The following is a 19,292-nucleotide window of genomic DNA, read 5'->3' on the forward strand; positions in this document are numbered from 1 at the left end:
ATAGACTCTAGAGACGGCTTCCAGAGTTCACTTAAATCACCCTTGAGGGCTCTCTCTGCTCGGAAGCTCTCCATCAGCCTCTCTAGTCTTGCCGCTTTCTGTGACCTTGTTTCTTTGGCAGGCACTTGGGCAAATTCCTTCTTCTCTTTATTTTGCTCGGGCTGCTCCTCTTGAACTGGCTCTAGCCGTCTTTTCAGTCTTGTAGCCACCCTTGGTGCTCTTTGAGGCTCATCTTCCTTGTCTTCTTTTAGCCTTAGCCAGTCGTTCTGAGATGGGGGGTCAGGCCACCTTCCCTTTGCGTGTAGTGCCCCATAAATCACCTTGGTGATTAGTTCTCCTGGCACTATATAGGTTGGCTTCTTGTTGCCCATCTTTACTAGGTTGTCATGTATATATGCCGCATAGTTGATTATCTTTGGGGTGCCTTTCGTCATTGCCCAAGTGAATGTCGTGGCAATTGCACCTGGCGGCATCCTGTACTTTCGTGGCCTCTTCGTGCACATGTGGAAGTACTGGTTGTACAACTGGCTCACGATTGCCACTCTTGGGTTGGCAATGTCTTCAAAGGTGTAATTTCCCTTCTTCTCATTGTACACCTTGACCTCATCCCTTCTTTTTGTTACACTATCCCCCTCGTTGGAGAGGTCTAGTGCATCTGCTACAACCCGCTCAGTGATTATTATCTCTGTTTCTGGCCTGCCTTGTAGATCTATTACTTTGGCCACTCCATCCTCTTTGATGCTTGTCACAAACTCCCAGACTCTCTTGATGTCCACCCCTGCCGGTATTGCTTCAAAGTAGTTGTGGAGATCAATCTTCTCCAAGTATCTGGCCATCTTGATTCATACGAACTCATTGAGTTCTCGCGGCAGCATTGGTAGCTCGATAACATTGCCTTCAGTGTCTTTGAACACTCCTTGGTAGATCTTCAGGTCGTTGGACTCTAACAGATCTTCTTGTATCCATGTGATGGTGGGCTTTAGTGTTCCTTCTGGAATGACGAAGGGTTCCACTTCTTCCATGTAATCCTTGATGGTCATTCTTTTCTTCTTTGCCGGTGACTTCGCGGCTGCCATAGATCCTGTTGCACTCAGTAGTCCGAAGTTAGCGTTTTTTCCATATTAGCTGCGAAACTGAGTTTTACTTATCCAAATGACTTGAAAATTGAAAATAAAGCTTAAAAGGAACTTGTGAAGCTGTGCATGTGCTCACATTGCAAATCTGGCCAAAAATTTTCTTCTAGACATCCTACGCGTAGGATGTCTTTTTCATCAGAATTGGTTCATACTTGACATGCTGGTAGTGTATGGCTCATGGAACATGGCTATATGCTTGGATTTGGATTTGGATATCAAAAAGTGGATTTTTGGGCTGATTCAGGCTTTAGGTCACAATTTGGATAGAAAGTCCATCATAGGTAGCAATTGATGTCCAAATGGGTTGAAAATTGGTATATGAGCTTATTGCATGATGGTATTGGCTCCCATGATGTCACTCTTTGCACAGAAGGCTAAATTTATGCTGGAGACATCCTAGGCGTAGAATGTCTTTTTCATCAAAATGACATGAAACTTGTCCTGTGGGTAGTCCTTGGACTATGGAACATGGCCATGCTCTTGGATTTGGGTTTGGACAAGGATTGATGCTTGTAAGGGCCTGTGTGGTGTTTTTGGGCTCAAAAAGTGTATCTTGAAGGTGTTGGGGGTCAAAAATGATTAGAATGGCTTCAAACTTGATATATGGGCTCCTGATGATGAGGCGATTGGATATGGAATGATCAAACATCCCCTGCATGTCAAAAAAATCAAATAGACATCCTACGCTTAGGATGTCTATTTCATTATTTTTTGCTTCTGACCATAGAGATTGGTTGTTGATGTGTTGGTGAATGTGATGTGCAAGTTTCATGGGATTTGGACAAGATTTGGTAGGTCTATGGCCCAATATTGCCTCTATGCCCTAACTTTGCGTTTTTTCATGCATATGAGGTCAATTTTGGTCCAAATGTGATGAGACTTGGTGGATAGCTTATAAATGTCATTCAGAAAATGTGCATGATGAAAAATGTTGGAGTTTGTGCCCAGAGGTGCCCTTGAGACATCCTACGCGTAGGATGTCTCCTGGTGATTTTTTTATGGATGGTGCTCCCAGTGCTTGCCCTTGGTCCCCCTGAGTCCCTTTTGAGCCTAATTTCAACAAAAAAGTCAAATGGATAGAGAAAAACTCCCTGTGTGGACTGCAGAGCCTCTGAGCCGTTTTCTGACTTTTGGAGTGCTTTTTGGCGATGAAATTCCTTGATGTTGGTCTCCATAGCTCCCCGATCCCTTGGGGATCCTTGTCGTATGGTTTTTGTCGACTTTGGCTTCATCGGAGCTTCATTTGGCAATTTGTCGCTCTAGAAGCACCCATGGTTGCGTTTACATACCTTCGATGATTTGTGGTGGTCTACCACCATAGGACCTGGTTGTTGATGGTCTAGGAAGGCCGCTTGTGAAGTTTGGTGTCAAACGGGCTTGCGGTTTGGCCGCAAGAGCAATTTGATGCTTTGTGTGTCTGATGCCGTTTCTGAAGTTTAGTGCCGCCTCGGGTCACTTTTTGGTCATGCAGGTCACATAGACTTGTCGAGCATGTCGAGATGCTCCTACCCATGAATTTTGGTAGCATTTGGTCGCCGTTTCGCCAATTTCCCATTTGGTGTCTTTTTGCGGGTTTCTGGAAATTAGGGTTTTTCACGATGGTTTTCTACTGCCTTTGGACATCCAGGATTGATCTCCTAGGCTAGGGTAAGCTGCCGATGAAGTCTTGTTGCTTTCGGGTTAGCTGTTAGGCCGCCGTCTCTACTTGTAGGTCACTACCGCCAGCTTTGTGTGTGACCCCTACGCTAGTTTTCGCGACATAATGACAAACATGCGTGAAAAGCTCAAGGTGGTGAGCCTACCTCTCATGTCTGGAGCTCGTCGGGTAGTCGTGCACGTCGTAGAAGCTGCTAGAAGGTCGGTCTGCTCTAGGTGGCAGAAGCTCTCTCCACAACGTCAATAGTGAGAATGAGCTAAAAATGAGGTGAAAATTCTTATAATGGAGGTCCCCGAACCACTTTTCATGAAATTTGACATGTGCTCCTATCTTCTTGTGAGATGCGGTTTAGGCTCAAAAATTTCTTGATTTGGACTCCATTTGCTCTGTTTACCAGAAATTTGGCATTTCAGTCAAAACTTGGCCAAAACACACTTTCCGCTCCAGCTTCATAATTACACCCCCACTATACCATAGGTTGTCTTATAGTCACTGATCATCCCCATATGTTTTGTTTTTCATTACGACAGTCTTTCACTGGCTTTTTGTATTTTTGAAGTTTTTCTGTCGAAAATTAGCAAAATCAAAAGGAAAATAGCAAATCAAACCCAGAAAATCCCCAAAAATCATAATAAATCACAAACATCACCGCAAAACATTATATACACTCTCATGCAATTTTTATGGCCGGATTTCTCCGTTTTACCAATATTTTGCTCGAAAAATGGCTATTTCTACTTATATACACACACCTAGGGGCTTGATTTGGTGTTTGGCCCCATATACCTATAGATACATGTTGTATAAGGGCATCTATACTTGGGTTACTCCAAAAGATTTCTCAATCAAACAACAACCCTTAAAATAGTCAAAAATCATGCCCTTTTTTGTTGTTTATGTTATTGGTTCCGCATTTGAGAATGCCTCCCCCCCCTCCTAGCCGGAGTCCTCCCGGACGACAAGGTATCGCCTCGGAGTATGTGCCGTTCATAGGTTGAAAAAGTTGTGCTAATGCCTGGCCGATTAATGTGGCCCTATGTTATGCATACTCGGTCAATGCATGGAAAAATTAATGTTGTGCAAGAGAAGGGAATAAGCAAGATGCTTATTGGCATTCACCGTCGAGGTTTCCTGTTTTCTTTGCAAGTAACAGCTGTAACTCTACTGCTCTCTGTTTAATTGTCTTTTTTGCAAAAGGCAATTGCATTGCCGAGACTGTTGATAGAGCCGTAGTTGTTTCTAGGTCGAGAATTGGCTGGGCCGTAATGGCTATGGGCCGTATTGCCTTTGCTTTCCATTGGTATTTTGATGCTGCCGGTTTTTGTAGATGTTTTGGCACTTCCTTGTTTGCCACTGATTTGTTGTTGATTGGCATCCACATAAGTAGGATTTCCTTTTTCAAGTGCAGTTGTTTGCCTTCCGTTGTTGCTTGTACTGAAGGGAGTTCCTTTTGCTTTTGTTTTGGTATCCAAATGCGAGTGACATTTGGGTTATGGCTAAGTATTTTCTTGGGGATCCATACGTGTTTTAGGCCCTTGGTTTTTGGTTAAACCATCTGTTTCATTGGAATTCTTTCGTTGCATTGTTGTTTATCTGCCATGCCATTTCTATCCTTCCACATCCATACTTGTTTCCCTTGTTTTGGTAACCTAGATCTTTGCATTGCGGCCGGTGACTTCATATGTCTGTAATTAGCATGTTTGGCTTTTACCTGATTGTTGGTCTCGGGTATCAGGTTGTTCTTTGATGGCATTTTAGGTTTTGGCTTTTTTTCCAGTGATTGCATGGCTTGTAGTTGATCATTCTGGTATTGTTGAGCAAAGGCTATCACTTGTTGTCCATGAACATGCTGAATTTTGACGGCCCTTGCATTCCAATCTATCTGCACATTGTACTCTTTTTGCCAAGGTTGCCCCAACATCATTGGGTGTTGTGTGCTTTCATCCGCCACCACATAGAATTTGTGTGGGTAAATATATTGATGTATCTGTACATGCAATATAGTCCATCCCAATGTTTTCAACGGTTGTGATGTGCTACTTTCCAGCACATGAGGAGTAGGATGAAGTTGACCTGTGAGTTTGAGCTGTTGGTATAATCCGTAAGAGATCAAATTTGCTTGAGCTCCCGAATCAAGCAATGTTGTCGATTCAACTTGAGTGCTGCCCAATTTGACCGCAATTATTGGCTCCATGTTTCTTCATCCAACTTCGTCAGTCGAATGGCATTGATTCGCAATGGTGGTCCACTTTGTTGTTGTTGTCGCAGAAGTCTTCTTTTTGCAATGCGTTCTTTTGCTTCTGTTTGAGCTTCTTCTCGTACTCTTTGTTTTTCCTTCATTCGTTGTTTTCCTTGATGAATTTGTTGGAGCATCTCCTGTGTGAGTGGTAGATGATATCTCTTCAGTCGACATCCACTAATCCAATTCGGCATTTCTTCACCTGCTAATGTAGCAAGCTTGACAGCTCCACTTTGCGATAGATCACTAATCACAAATGGTTCCATCCCTCACTTTTTAAGTTTCTTGGCATGTTGCTTCAAAGTATAAACAAGTACGTAATCACCTGTTTTGAACTCTTTAGTACGCACATGTTTGTCAAAAAAATCTTTTTGTCTTCTCTTTTTAGCATAGATTGAAGCTACACCTCGTAATTGGAGTTCATCTAGTTTTTCAAGATCATCTATTCTTGAAGAGAGCTCATGCCCTGTCCATTCTAAGCGTTTTTTCTACTCGTAGAGTTGGAATTAAAAACTCTATGGGTAGTATAGCATTTAGGCCAAACACCATATTGGACGGTGATGTTCCTATTAATGTTTTGTAAGCTACCCTGTATGCCCACAATGTTGAGTGTAGCTGTTGATCCCAATCTGTTCTTGATTCTGACACTATTTAAGTGAGAACCGTGCATAGTGTTTTATTTGTGGCTTCAGCTCGTCCATTGGCCTGTGGATGGTATGGAGCATATTTCCTATGTATGATCATGAATTCCTCTAGCAGATATTCAATGACTTCATTGAGAAAATGTGTCCCACGATCACTGATAATTTCTATTGGTAACCCGGATCGTACAAAAACATTCTCATACAAAAATTGTGCAGTGGTGCGTGCATCAGCTTTTTGTGTTGCCTTGGCTTCGACCCATTTTGTGAGATAGTCCGTAGCCACAATGATATATTGGGTCTGGGTGCGATATGCAGGGGGTGATATAGGTCCCACAAAATCAATGCCCCATTTTGCAAATGCTCTTGCTCCCATCATTGGCCATAAAGGCATCTCATCTCTTTTTATTGGCACCTTGGTGCGTTGACATGCGTCACAACGCTTTACAAACTCTTCAGCATCCATGTGCAATGTAGGCCACCAAATTCCTGTGGTTAAGAAAAAAAAATTCGTCTTATCGCCCGAATAATGGCCTCCACTTATTCCGCTATGTGCATGTTCTAGAATTAGCAGGTATTCGCTTTCACTTGCAAAGATTCTAAGTTGATTTTCCTTTCCTCGCTTATAGAGTTGGTTCCCAATTAACTGGAAGTCGTGAGCTTCCAGCTCTATAGCTTTTTTCCGTGCTCTTGTGATGTTCTCAGGGAACGTCCTGGTGGTTAATAAGTCAATGATATATTGACTCCATGCAGGTGCTATGTTTACCTGAAACAAAGTCGCGTGATCCACTGGTCGTTTGGCACTACATATAGTACAATTGGTAACATACGAATGTGTGCCGGCATACATAGTTGGCCAATAAACCCCTAACTGTTTCAGTCTCTGGTGTGTTTTCACTGTTGAACAATGAAATGCACAATCCTAGACATGTGCCTCTTCAAGGTAGCACTCGAATTCTTCCAGATTTATACATAATCGTAGGACGAGGTCCGATCCAAAATGATACAACCGTCCTGCTATCAACTGGAAGTTTTTTGTTTGTCGAATTGTTTGTTGTTTGGATCTGCATTCCGTATTATCAAACTCACTTCCAAATGAAAGAATGCTAAGAATTTCCTTAGACCATTTGGGTATTATTTCAATATTGAAAAGATAAGCATCTGGTATGTCATCATCTACTCCTTCAGGAGCTTCCCAGTTGTGTATCCTTGAAAGATGATCCGCTCGTAGATGTGTTTTACCCTTCTTGACCACCACTGTGAAGTCAAATTATAGCAATATAATAAACCAGCGTACGATTCTCCCTGTAATGCATGGTTTATTTACCAGATACAAAAGAGCTTGATGATCCGTGAAGAACACAAATTTGTTTGCAAGCAAATAATGCCGAAATTTCTTTACAACATAAATCATTCCTAACCCTTCCCACTCGGTGGTTGTGTAGTTCTTTTCCGCACTGTTTAACTGTCGGCTCGCATAGCAAACCGGAAAATCCATTGTTCCGTCTCCAGGTTGAGCCAGAATACTTCCAATGGCATATGTTGAAGCATCAATGTGAACATGGAATATCTTTTCCCAATCTGGTGCCTTCAGTACAGGTGTTGATATAAGGTTTTCCTTCAGCTTTTGGAATGAAGTTTCACACTCCTCGGTCCAATCGAAATTGACTAGCAACCGATACAGAGGTTGTGCGATAACCGCGTACATGTATATGAATCTTCGATAATATCCGCAGTGTCCCATGAAGGATTGCACTTGTTTCGCATTAGTAGGCCTAGGTAGGTCTACAATGACTTTGACTTTGTCTAGGTCTGTGGTTACGCCATTTCTTGAGACAATGTGTCCTAAGATGCGGCCTTGCTTAACCATGAATACACACTTTTCCGGGTTAAGACAGATTCGATATGTCCTGCATTTTTCAAAGACCTTTTGCAAATGGTCAGTATGTTCCTCTCTTATAAGAGAGTGTACACAAAGATCTAAATTTCTAAGAATATTCTTAGGTATTCCTTGAATGCGTGAGTCATTAACCTTTGGAAAGTGGCTGGGGCATTAGTTAAGCCAAATGGCATAACTTGATACGCATAAATCCCCCATTCTGTGGAAAATGCTGTTTTGTGTTGATCCTCCCTTGCTATTGCCAGTTGGTTGTATCCTGAAAACCCATCCAGAAAGGAATAAGTCCGTTTCCCGGCCACTCGCTCAAGTACATGTTCTGTGATTGGCAAGGGATAATTATCCCTTATGGTGGCTGCATTTACCTTTTTGAGGTTTACACACACTTGCAGTTTTCCATTCTTTTTGGGAACTACCACAATGGGTGACACCCAATCTATATGTTCAATTTCATAGATGAATTCAGCTTCCATCGGCTTATCAATCTCCTCTTTGATTCGTTTAGCAAATGTGTCATTATATGTATAAGGACGTTGTTTGCTAGGTTTTGCATCCGATTTCAAAGGAATTGTATGTTGGCATATCGATGGATCGACTCCTTTGAGGTCTTTATAGGACCAAGCAAATACATCTTTATACTTCTTGAGAAGTTGTGTTAGCCGTTCTTCCTCTTCAGGCTCTAAATCGTTAGACCGGCTGAGGCTTTTCACCTAGTTCTCCAAGGTCTATCTTTTTTGCATTTTCTGGCTCATCGTAAGATTCTTGGTTTGTTCTTTCCCTGACTGGTGGTGTCATGATGATTTTTCTGTCCTGGATAGTAAATTTTCGATAGTGTGATGGTACATTCATGTTTCCCTTTTCTGACTCCCCTTTACCATCACTATCTTCTTTAGTAGTTCATATCTCTCTTAAAGACCGTTTCAGTTCTTGGTATTTCTGTTTACGCTCCAGTTTCGTCCACTCTTGGTCTTTTGTTGTTTCTTTTTTTGATTTTTCATATTTTTGTGATTTTGTTTTGGTTTTAGTTTTTCGTACCTGTTTTATTTCCTCTCGCGTTCTTTCTTTTCGATCTTTTGAGAATCTTCCTGATATGTGATCTTTTACACAATCCTTTGCTTTCACAAGCATCAAATAGTGAGTTTTACCTTTTATCCTGGGCATCATGTTCTCTCTCACTTTGTTTCCTCCTATAGCGTTCCTGGCGTCTAGGGTGTTGATTAGCAAAATCATAAAACTTGATATTCTCGGTTTCATTTCCACGCTCACTTGAGGTGTTTGAACACTCATTATCTGCATCATCATTTACTTCCAAATGTTCAGAGGAGTTGTGAAACTCTTCTTGTTATGGTGGTTCTACCGTCTCATCTCCTGGTATATGCTTACCATGTAGTAGGGTAGCACATCATAGCCATCCTTATCGCAAAATTTTGTTGTTGGACTGTCTGTAATGGTACATACATCCAATGTTGCTAGTATGTGTTCCCATTCTAGAGGTTCCAAGGCATCTTCAGGGAAAGGTTCCGGAATATACTCTTTGTCCTCTATCGCTCTTTCTAAGACGCATTCCTCTCTTCTTAAGCTTCCACAATGTGAAGCTCCGCACATCCATGGCTCTTTTGGTTGCCCTAACCATGCTGGGAGTTCTGATCCTGCTACTGTAGCTGAATCAGAATCTTCCACAGGTGTTTGGTTCACATCTTTGTAACTATGGTCTTTCAGGTGTATTTTAGTTGTTGTCTCGCCATGTCTAAGGTATATGTGGTCATAACCCCAATCTTGGACCATCTTCAATTGTCACATGAATGGTCGTCCCAAGATGATCTCATAATTGTTCTTTTTGTCGAAATCGACTATTGCAAATGTATACTCATACTCGATTCCACACGAAGTGACAATCACTTTTTCTAAGAGTCCTAGAGGCTTCTCCATGAACCCATCTGCCAATTGCAGTTTCATTCTGGTAGTCCTCAAGGCTGGTTTTCCCCATTTTTTCCAGATTTCCTTGGTGGCGATAGCAACTTCCGCTCCACTGTCAAGAATAGCTTTGGAAACTACTCCTTGGAATTCTACTGGTAGCATGGTGTTTCCATCTTCTCCCTCGCAGTACTCTCCAACCTTGTTCAATGGTACTGGCCTAGTGTTGAGTTGAGGCCTGTCCAACTCTCTGATCCCTTCCTGAAGCTTCAATGTGGGGTCTTTAACTCCAAATTTTTCTAGGCATTTACCTACTGTGGTCCACATGTTTGGTCGTAACCTTAGGAGTTCTGCCAATGTGATTGTGCATGCCACCGGAGTGGACAACAACTCAATCAATCCTTGCAAATCCATCACTTTGTTAGAAGAAAGTCTTTGAGATGGGATTGCTCTCACTTCCGACTTAGCTTCATACTCTCCTAGGTAAGAGGGTAAAGTTCTCAGCGAGTCTGGTTGGCTGTGCCCCGAGCTAATTGATCCTTGGTCTCCCCCTTGTGAATGTATCTCAAAGTTCATTTGTGATCTCGTCTCAAATTCTTCAATAGGAGGTAAGATCACATTCTTTTCTTTTCTCGTGCTGTTCATGTGGTTACTCATCCTATTAGCCTCGTTGGCCTCACGGATTTGCTTCCACAGATTGTCTAGACCGTTACAGTCCTTACCCATTTCTTCCAACATTTTAGGTTGGAACCCGTCACTTGCCTCATCTGTGGTATTCGGCACTATGATAGGTTCTCCTCTGGACTCATAGGCATTAGTGAGTCTTTCCTTTGTTTCCACATGTTTTTCTATAGTTGGTTGGATAGGGGTTGGAGCTGGTGCCCCATGCCAATTTACAGGTTTACCCAGCGGGTCTTCCATCAATGATTGAGCTGTCTCGATCATCTTTTTACACATATCCAACCTCTGTTTTTCTATTTCTGCATATGGATAAGTCATCCATCTCTGCTCCTAGGTTTGGTTCCTTTTAAGTCTAGCTTCATAAGCTTTTAGAAGCTCATCCAACTGCTCATTTACCTTGTCTGCCAGTACAGATCCTCCTGATCCTGCACTTTTGGGCTCTGCTTCCTTGGGTGCTATGGTTGCCGTGGTGTGTGAGCTTAAGCTAGCTAGATCCTCTAACCGCTCTAATCTATCCTTTGTATGTTTCAACTCCTCGGATAGAGTTGTTTGTTCTCGTTCCTTCTTGGATTTCCTACGCGCTTTTCTAGCTTTCCAAGTGCTTCTACGCGCCTTTCTAGCTTTCCAAATGCTTCTCTGATTCCTCGTTTCTGAACTTTGGGCATCAGTTTTTGGTTCTTCAACTATGGGTTCGTTCTTCTTTCTTTGAGCTTGGGCTCGTGTTACCGCCTGGATGGGTATGATTGTTTCATTTTCCGATCCTCCACTGGAAGGTACTCTTTCTAGCATGTTCAAGGTGGTTTTTGCTCCTTTGCTCGGGTTTTTGGGGCAATCGGGAATCAAATGAGTAATTCCACATTCTGGGCAATATGCATTGACTCTAATGATTTCATCATGAGGACAGCCTCTCAGCCAATGGTCTCCACCACACTTGTAGCAGGGTCCCTTGGGTTGTTGAGGTGCTCCTTGAGCCCCTCTTTGTTGGTAAGCATGTCTCTGTCCGCCCATGCCTCCATTGGCTATGAACATCAGTGTTCGTTCATCTAAGCTATATCTTCCTTCTCCTGCTGCCTGCGCAGCAGTTGGTGGTCCTGTATTTCCTATCATGCTCCATGGTTCTGGTGTCGAGGGTTCTTCAGTGGATAATAGGCAGGGTTTGCCGCATATCCATTGGGATCTTCATAATATGCATGCATAGGCACCAAAGCCTTATCCTCTAATTCAGTTACAATTGGTGTGTATCTTATACCAACTGGTCGTAATCCTGGTAGGGGTGGTTGTTGCCCCAACACCGGTTGCGGTCTTTCAACACGTACAGGTCCTGGTAGGTTGCCTGCTTGATATCTAGGCATCTGTGGAACTTGAGGAGAAGCTACCGGAGCTTGGGGAGTGTAAGGTCTCTCTCTCACATATCCCTTGTTATAATAACATTCCTCGGTCCCATGGTTTGTCAATTTTTGTTCAATAGCAAACCACTTGGGCTGTTTAGCCTGGGGTTTGACGTACAAGTTGATCTTTTTTAGCACTTCATCTACGAGCTGCTCCTGGTTTACAGCTACTTCTCCTTTTGGTGTTGTCTTAGAAGACTTGCTTCCACTTTGTTGTGAAGACGAATCGTCGTCAAGGTCCTTGAACTCTCCCTCTTTGTAGACCGCACAATTGTCCACCAGGTAAAGAGCTTCCTTGGTCAATTCATTCAACGTCGTGCTCCTCTTCATATGTAAGTCTTTCTGGAGATCCGCATTCCTTAGTCCTTGGATGAATATCAGCATAAGTTTGGACTGAGTTGGCAGTTCTTCAACAGGACATAACTTAACATATCTTTTTTGTCTTAGGGCTGCCTTTCGTACAGATTCTCCATCTTTCTATTTGAATTTATGGATCTGTGAGACGGTATTATGAGCTATTCCCCTTTGTGAGAATTCCTCGATAAACTCGTCAAACACTTCCTCCATGGACTCAAAGTCTCTACGCTCTACAGAGTCAAACCAAGTGGCAGCATCATCCTCTAGGGTTAGTCCAAACCCTGCAAATTGGGTAGGAAAATCTAACACCTCTTCGACTCTAATTACACGCACAAAGGCTGCTACATGATCTCTTGGGTCTCTGCTTTCTGTGTATTTCTTGTTTACCCATTTTTGCACTTGAGAAGGCCTAATTCTCCGATGATCTACAAACATCATCATTGGATCTCCTCGTCCTAATCGATATACCTCCTCAGGCCTTCTGTAATAGGCTGGTTCCTCTCCCAGTGGTGCTCCTAAGCCATAATTTCTAACAGTTCTCGCTGGAGGTGGTTCATCTCTTCGAACTCGTTCTATGGGTGGTCCTCCAAGCTCTGTTGACCCTTGAGTCTTTGGCTTACTCTCTCCCTGATACCTTGAATAGAGTGGTGGTTTTTGCAAATCCCTTAGCCCTCGTGCTGCTTGATAACCATCTCGGTTTTGGTCTTGTTCCAATGTTGCACTCTGTCGGAGCCATGCCTGCAATGATGGCTGGTTTGCCGGTTGGTCTTAGTTGTTGCATGCTTGCGGTCGGGTGGAATGTGAGGTAGCGTCATACTCATCTGAAAAAGGGTTCGTCGACTTACTTGGGGTGTAGGTGGCTTTTGGCACTTCCTCAGGGGCATATGTTGATGCTCCTGGACCTGTTACCCTTTCTACCTCCTCTGGGAGAATACGTTGGTATTCTCGCCCGTATCTATCAACAAAAACTATACCCTTCCCCGTAGCAGTTTCATAAGAGAATAAGTAAAGAAACTTGTCTTTGCTTAATTCGTTTACGTATGGTTCTTTGCTGCGAAAGTAAGAGATTATACCCCCACTCTCATGCTTGTAGATTCCCATGTTCTCGTTATAAGTTGGAACCCTGGTTGTTTTCTTATCATACATAAAAATAGCTCCGGGCCGATCAATGTTTGGTGGCGGTTCTTGAGCTTCTGAAACCATTTTTCCTTTCGCCACGTTATCTCCATATTTGTTGTAATCTTCAGGGTTACTAACTATCAAATAGTGGTTCCCCTTTTCGTCTCGGAATCTATCTCCATCATCATAGACTCGGATTATCTCCAATCTTTGAGCTAGCCTCTCCTCGATACAAATGCACTTGCGTCCTCGATAGTCAAAATAGACTAGGGCTCCCCTAGAGTTTGTTCCCCCTTAGAAGATCACAGTGAGCTTGGAATCATTCAAAGGATTTTGGGAGGTGCTTCCTCCTCGCATAGGTCCATCATAGGTGAAACCTCCTGGCTGTTGACTACCCATCATGAAGAAAGATTTGTCTGACGAAGTGTCAATATCACTACCTTCCTCAATAATCGGTGCTAGCGGATCTAGCCTTGCCTGAGGTACACTCTCTTCTGTGGATACTAAGCTACCTTGGTCACCTGCCACCTTCTGGTCTCTAACAATGTATCTTCCTGATCTTAAATTCATCAAACTTATCAATGCAATTTATCACAAATCCAACCACTCACCTGGCAAAGGGCCAGTTTCTGCACAACTTCTTGCTTTGTTGCTGAATATACCTGTACACAAACGTTTTAATTTCGGCAATCGAGTCAAAGCATTTATCTGCTAAAGGCTATTTTAGTAATGATTGGTATAACTGGAGAGTTAATCTCAACCACTACTGTATTTTATACATTGCTGATGTTCTGGGTTAGGTCTGCTAATCTGAAACTGTTCTTCCATCATATGTTGGTCAATTTACGCGAAAGAGTCTGAATTCAGTCTTTGCTCCGTCAAATGGGCAAACAAGGTCCAAATTCACTTCTGAAAGAAGTTCTGGAACCCTTAAGCCAAATGGAATCTCATTGTCTATGCCCAGTCAAATTTTCTTTGCAGTATGCCCCAATAGACATCCTACGCGTAGGATGTCTCCTGCTTTGTTTTGCCTAGATTTTTGCACTATGGTTTTCCCCTTGATGTGCTGAGCCCACAACTGTTTTTACTTTTTGATTTGGACACCTATTAGCTGGTCAATGAGTCAGAAATCTGTTGGACAGATACGCCGCGACGGACGTCAGCACAGCGAGAACTCGCCTAACATATAATGCCAGCTAAGGACGAAGCTCAACCCGCAGGCGCGTGGAAGCAAGCATAAGGTGTCAACCTACACTCGACCGACTCCTAACTAATTCCTACAGAGGTCTCTACCAATTGTCTACGTCACAACCTTCAAGAGTGCATAAGAGGAAACTTCCTACGACGCTTTCTAGAGCCGAACAGCCATCAAACAATCTCGGAATACCATAGAACTTGAAGGAGACCCTACTAATACCAATAGGTCGCTCTCCCTAAGGTTTATGAACCAAAATCCCAACCCAAAACACCCGGTGCAAAATCACGTAGGATGTCTGGCCGAAATCTGCAGGTCTTCGTTTCCGAAATCTAAAGTGCCTAATGTGTAGTTCTACTCAATGTGAACGCGTAGATATGTTGCAATGCAAAATCGGACAACGTATGCTCACCCAAACACCCGATGAAGCTCGTAGAAGGAGCTTGCAAAACCGGACCGTACGCGCACAATGTAGGTATCGGTGCGTAGCTCTCATCGAGGGCAACACGCTGCACTTCTCCGCACTCGATTCTGACCACCGGAGCACACGTAGCGTCAGGATGAAGCTCACACTCTCTCTAGTACACAGTACGCTCACTCACAGACTTCAAAACTTGTTTTAAAAATGACAAAAGGTTTTTTCATTAAGGTCAAAAAGTGGTATATATACCTTAGAATTTTCAAACCCTAAAGTTCCAAAATCAACCATCTACTCAATCTAACTATAAAAACTGGGATACAATCTGGAAACTTCTATAAGTCCCAATATTTACAAGGTGAAAAATCAAGTTTTCCTCAATGAATGAATAATTACAAAAATAATAATCCGCCGAGTAGTTAGTTGTCGTGGGGTGTGTCAAGCTTCTCAAAAGGACACTTGATCACACATACATGAGTATATACATGCTAAATTAACTCAATTTTAATAAAAAATTGATCAAATTTTAACTCAATTTAGCATTGCACACACACAAAAATTAGGTGCACAAATCCAAATTTTTTTGCTCAATTTAGCAACGAAATTAGGCCAATTCCCCCCTTCCTTCCTAATTTGACACACGTCCTCGTGTTTTGTCAAGACAGTCACGAAGGCATGTAATCGTATGTCCTGGAGGTAGGTCTGTCAAAAAGAGAAAGCATTTGATTAAGCACCACAAGCCGAGTCATGGAGATTCAATATGAAGTACATTGAGCATGCAAGGTAAATTGCTGTAAAAATTAAAGTTTAATGTATGACCAAATTTAAAGTATCATAAAGCAAAAAAACACTTAGACTATTGTAAAGATTAACCCTTAAAAAAATTGCAAGTTTATGAATGCTAACGCAATCAGTAAAGTTATGAACCTAGATTAATGCAAACTCAAAATTATGCTAATCTAAAACCCAAATGTTTTATGCTTAATGCAACTTCCTACACCTAGACATGTTCAGGCTATAATTAGACTTACTTACAATTAGTACAATGTCATTTAGGCACTCTTTTGAAAGCTCATGGAAGATTGAATTGCATATCATTGAAAAAATTAATTCACAACACAAGGCGACCATCCCATGGTAGGTCAAGCTACGAATTTCAGTTCCTTGTTATCCACAAGGCCTTCTCCAAAAGTCTACTAGCCTACCAAGGCGATAGCTAACCCCTATCAATCTAGAGCATTGGTTCAGGGCCTCAACAACGCATGCCAAGGTGGTCCCCCCCACCTACCAAAGACTAATAAGGCGCTAGGCCACATTTAGACATATCACAACATTTAGACACATCAAGTGTCTTGGTGGCCATTTTTGGCCACTTGTTTTAGACACATTTGCACTTTGTGCATTTGATTTTTTCTTTGTTAGCACATTCTTCCACCATTTAATAAGTTCGTATAGCATTTGGACTAAGAGATAGTGAAGTTTAATCTAACCTAGAACAAGCTGTGTGAGAATGCTACATTTAAGGTAGGCATTAGGATATCTAGACTAGCAAAACATCAAGCTAGGTCATTACCTACACGCATGCTAACAAAAATAAACTCAAATTATTAACGGATTAATATTGACAAAGCCTAATGTTGAAACTTTAATGATAATTTAAATTTGGCTGTTACAAAACCAAAATTTGAAGCAAATTTACTCAACCAAGCAATGAATGTGTAAAGAGCAATTGCAAAGTATGGAAGGAGTTCACCTTTTGCCAATTTGGATCATCTTGCCAAGTGGTATCCTTGTAGTCCTTCTTTATTTTTATTGAAATCCTTGGTTCTTGCATTAAAGGTTAGTGCATAACACATCATGCAAAGAAACCCTTTATTGAAAGCAACAAGCACAAAACTTTTATTGAATCCTAATATAAGGTCTTGGAACCTAGATTTGCCAAAGGGAAAAAACCCAAGGGAAAAAAAATGCCTTTGGTTATGGACATGATGCTCTAATGTAGCAAATTTATGCATACATAACAACCATGAGAGATAAAATGAGCTTCTACATAAGCAAATCTTGCAATTTTTACCATCTCTCATGCATGATTCAAAAGTAGATTAGTTTCTAGCTCACTTGAAGTATGGAAAAAACGATACAAGAGCTGAAAATAATGCATCTTTTGAATGAAATGAAGTGGCTCTCAAAAGCTGAATTTTACAATTTAAAGCTTTTCAAAAAGTTGGCTAACAACTAGCTCAATAAATTTTACAATTTCTAGAGCAATCTTTGAGCTAGAGATGACTGCAACTTGATGAAATGAAAATGAATGGCTCTTACTAGCCAAAGTATGTACTTGAAAGCTCAAAAGTTGGCTAAACACTAGCTCAAAATGAAAAAATTAACTTTTGTGACAAGGCTATGAGCTAGCATATATACAACTTTTAATCCAAACATTTGGAATGGCACTAAGTAGCCAAATTTTGCAATACATTGCAATGATGACCCCTTCTTGGATCATTTGGAATCACACTCCTGCCACATCCTTTCAAAAAAACTCAATCATTAGTACTTTTAGGCATTTGGAATTTCAAAACAAGCACTAAAAACATACTAGATCACAAGCCCAAAAGTTTTGGTGCTCTCTTTTGTCCATCAACAAGATCAATGTTAGTGTTATACAAGGATTTTTCATTTAAATCAAACATTAAAAATGTTCAATCAATGCCAAGCCCAACTTTCAATGCACACCCTTGATGATCACATCCAACTAGCACTCATACGGCATGCGTAGCAAGGGAAAAAAAGAAAGAGCATAAGATGAAGTAAATTGAAGCTCCCTCGAAGCATAAAACCTTTTTTGTATCATTGGCCATCATCCCTTCAAAAAAGATCATTGATTAGTGCTATACATTCATATGGTCAACACAAATCAAGCACTAAAAATCATGTTCAATGCTATCTCATGGCCATTCAAGAAGCGCAATACTATGCAATGATTAAAATCAAGCACTAAAATGCACAAACAATACCAAGTTCAAGCTCAAAGTCTCGACCAAGCATCATTGTAATGTCAATGATATCTTCAAAAGGGAAGCTCTCACGCAGGCCAAATTTCAAGTTTTTCTTTTAAAATTTTCAAAAATCAAGACAATTCTCAAGTAAAAAGGAATGCAAGGACTCCGTTCTTGTTTTTGAAGTTCATAGTGGCTCATGAGTTAAGGTTAAGTCACAATGTAGAAAGTGAGAGCTTAAAACCAATTCTTCATTACATCTTGCTCAAAGCTCTGAACTAGAAATTGTCTTGGATTTTTTGCTTCGATCATACTTAATTTGTTTTAACCTCTCATGTTTTCCGAAGCTGCTCTCTATTGTGCATCCTATAAAGTTTCGAATGGGAAGAGGTGTGGGAACACCCTCTTGCCTCCCCTTTTCTTTTACAGGAAGAACAATGTCTCTTTTTTTTTTCTTTTGATTTTGAAAAAAGGAAGCTTTTTCTTTTATTGAGCTCGGCGGTAGCTCTTGGGAGACAGAAAGAGCGAAACGCATTTCTTGCTTGCGCCCTCAGTGGCAGATCGCATGCAGGAGTGTAGGCACATGCATCAGCTTTGCAGGAGCCGTAACAGCAGCTGCCAAGATTTTCGTGAGTGTGCCATCACTTGTAGATTGCAAGGAGCAGCAGTCGTACAGGCAAGCAAGTGTGAGGGTTGAGGATTTGGACTGGTGATTGGCCATGGAGCCAGGCATTGTATGCATGATACTTGATTTTGTGTGTGTGTGTGTGTGTGTGTGTGTGTGTGTTGTACTACATTCGGTAGAAGGCTGCAATGTTGTGATTGTGTGTGTTGTAGAGCCGCAAGGCAGGCGAGCAAAGTAACAGTGGACTGTGGCAATTGCGCGCAGACTCTACAGAGGCTTATGGCTTATGATAGAACATGGTGGGACCAAGAACGTGAGAGACATCGAGTGTGTGTGGTGGCGTGGGGCCGTGGGCCAAGCCATGCGGGACCAGTGCGTGTGTGGTTGAAGCTACGCAATCGGGAGGGGGTGTGTGTGTGTGTTAGTTGAATTATGTGCAGGAAATTATGATGTTTATGACGGTCTCGTAAATGGAGCAAATGGATATTTTAAAACTATTACAACATACAACACCAAAAAAATTATATGGATTCAATTTTTAAACAAAAAAGTAGGACAAGAAACATGCACAAAGTATAAATTTCTTTATAATTCTACCATGGATCTTACATGGACATGCATATTTCCAACAACAAAAGAATTTCAGTTAGGAACACCAGTAAACGAATATACAGAACACAGTTTCTAGTTCAACAAGCTTCTGCTCGAACGGTGATCGTTCCCAAGGACTCTCATTACATGCAATGGCAATTTCTCCTAAGAAATGTAACAAACATGGATTAACCTACACAGCTTTGTCACGTGTACGAACATTGGAATACTTATATTTATTGGATCCTCTGCACGAAAGAAACTTTGCTTTAGACAAGGATGTCGAAAATGAAACCCACAGACTTTCTACAGAAGCAAAATGGAATATGATAATTCCAAAATTGAACTCTCCAAACAAAGATAGCATCATGGTAACAACATTAAACACTAAATTATGCTCTAAATATTATGATGATATACAACTACATCCTCTGCTAC

This window comes from Adiantum capillus-veneris, chromosome 2, assembly GCF_014529385.1.
Source record: "Adiantum capillus-veneris isolate H3 chromosome 2, ASM1452938v2, whole genome shotgun sequence".
NCBI classification, from domain to species: domain Eukaryota; kingdom Viridiplantae; phylum Streptophyta; class Polypodiopsida; order Polypodiales; family Pteridaceae; genus Adiantum; species Adiantum capillus-veneris.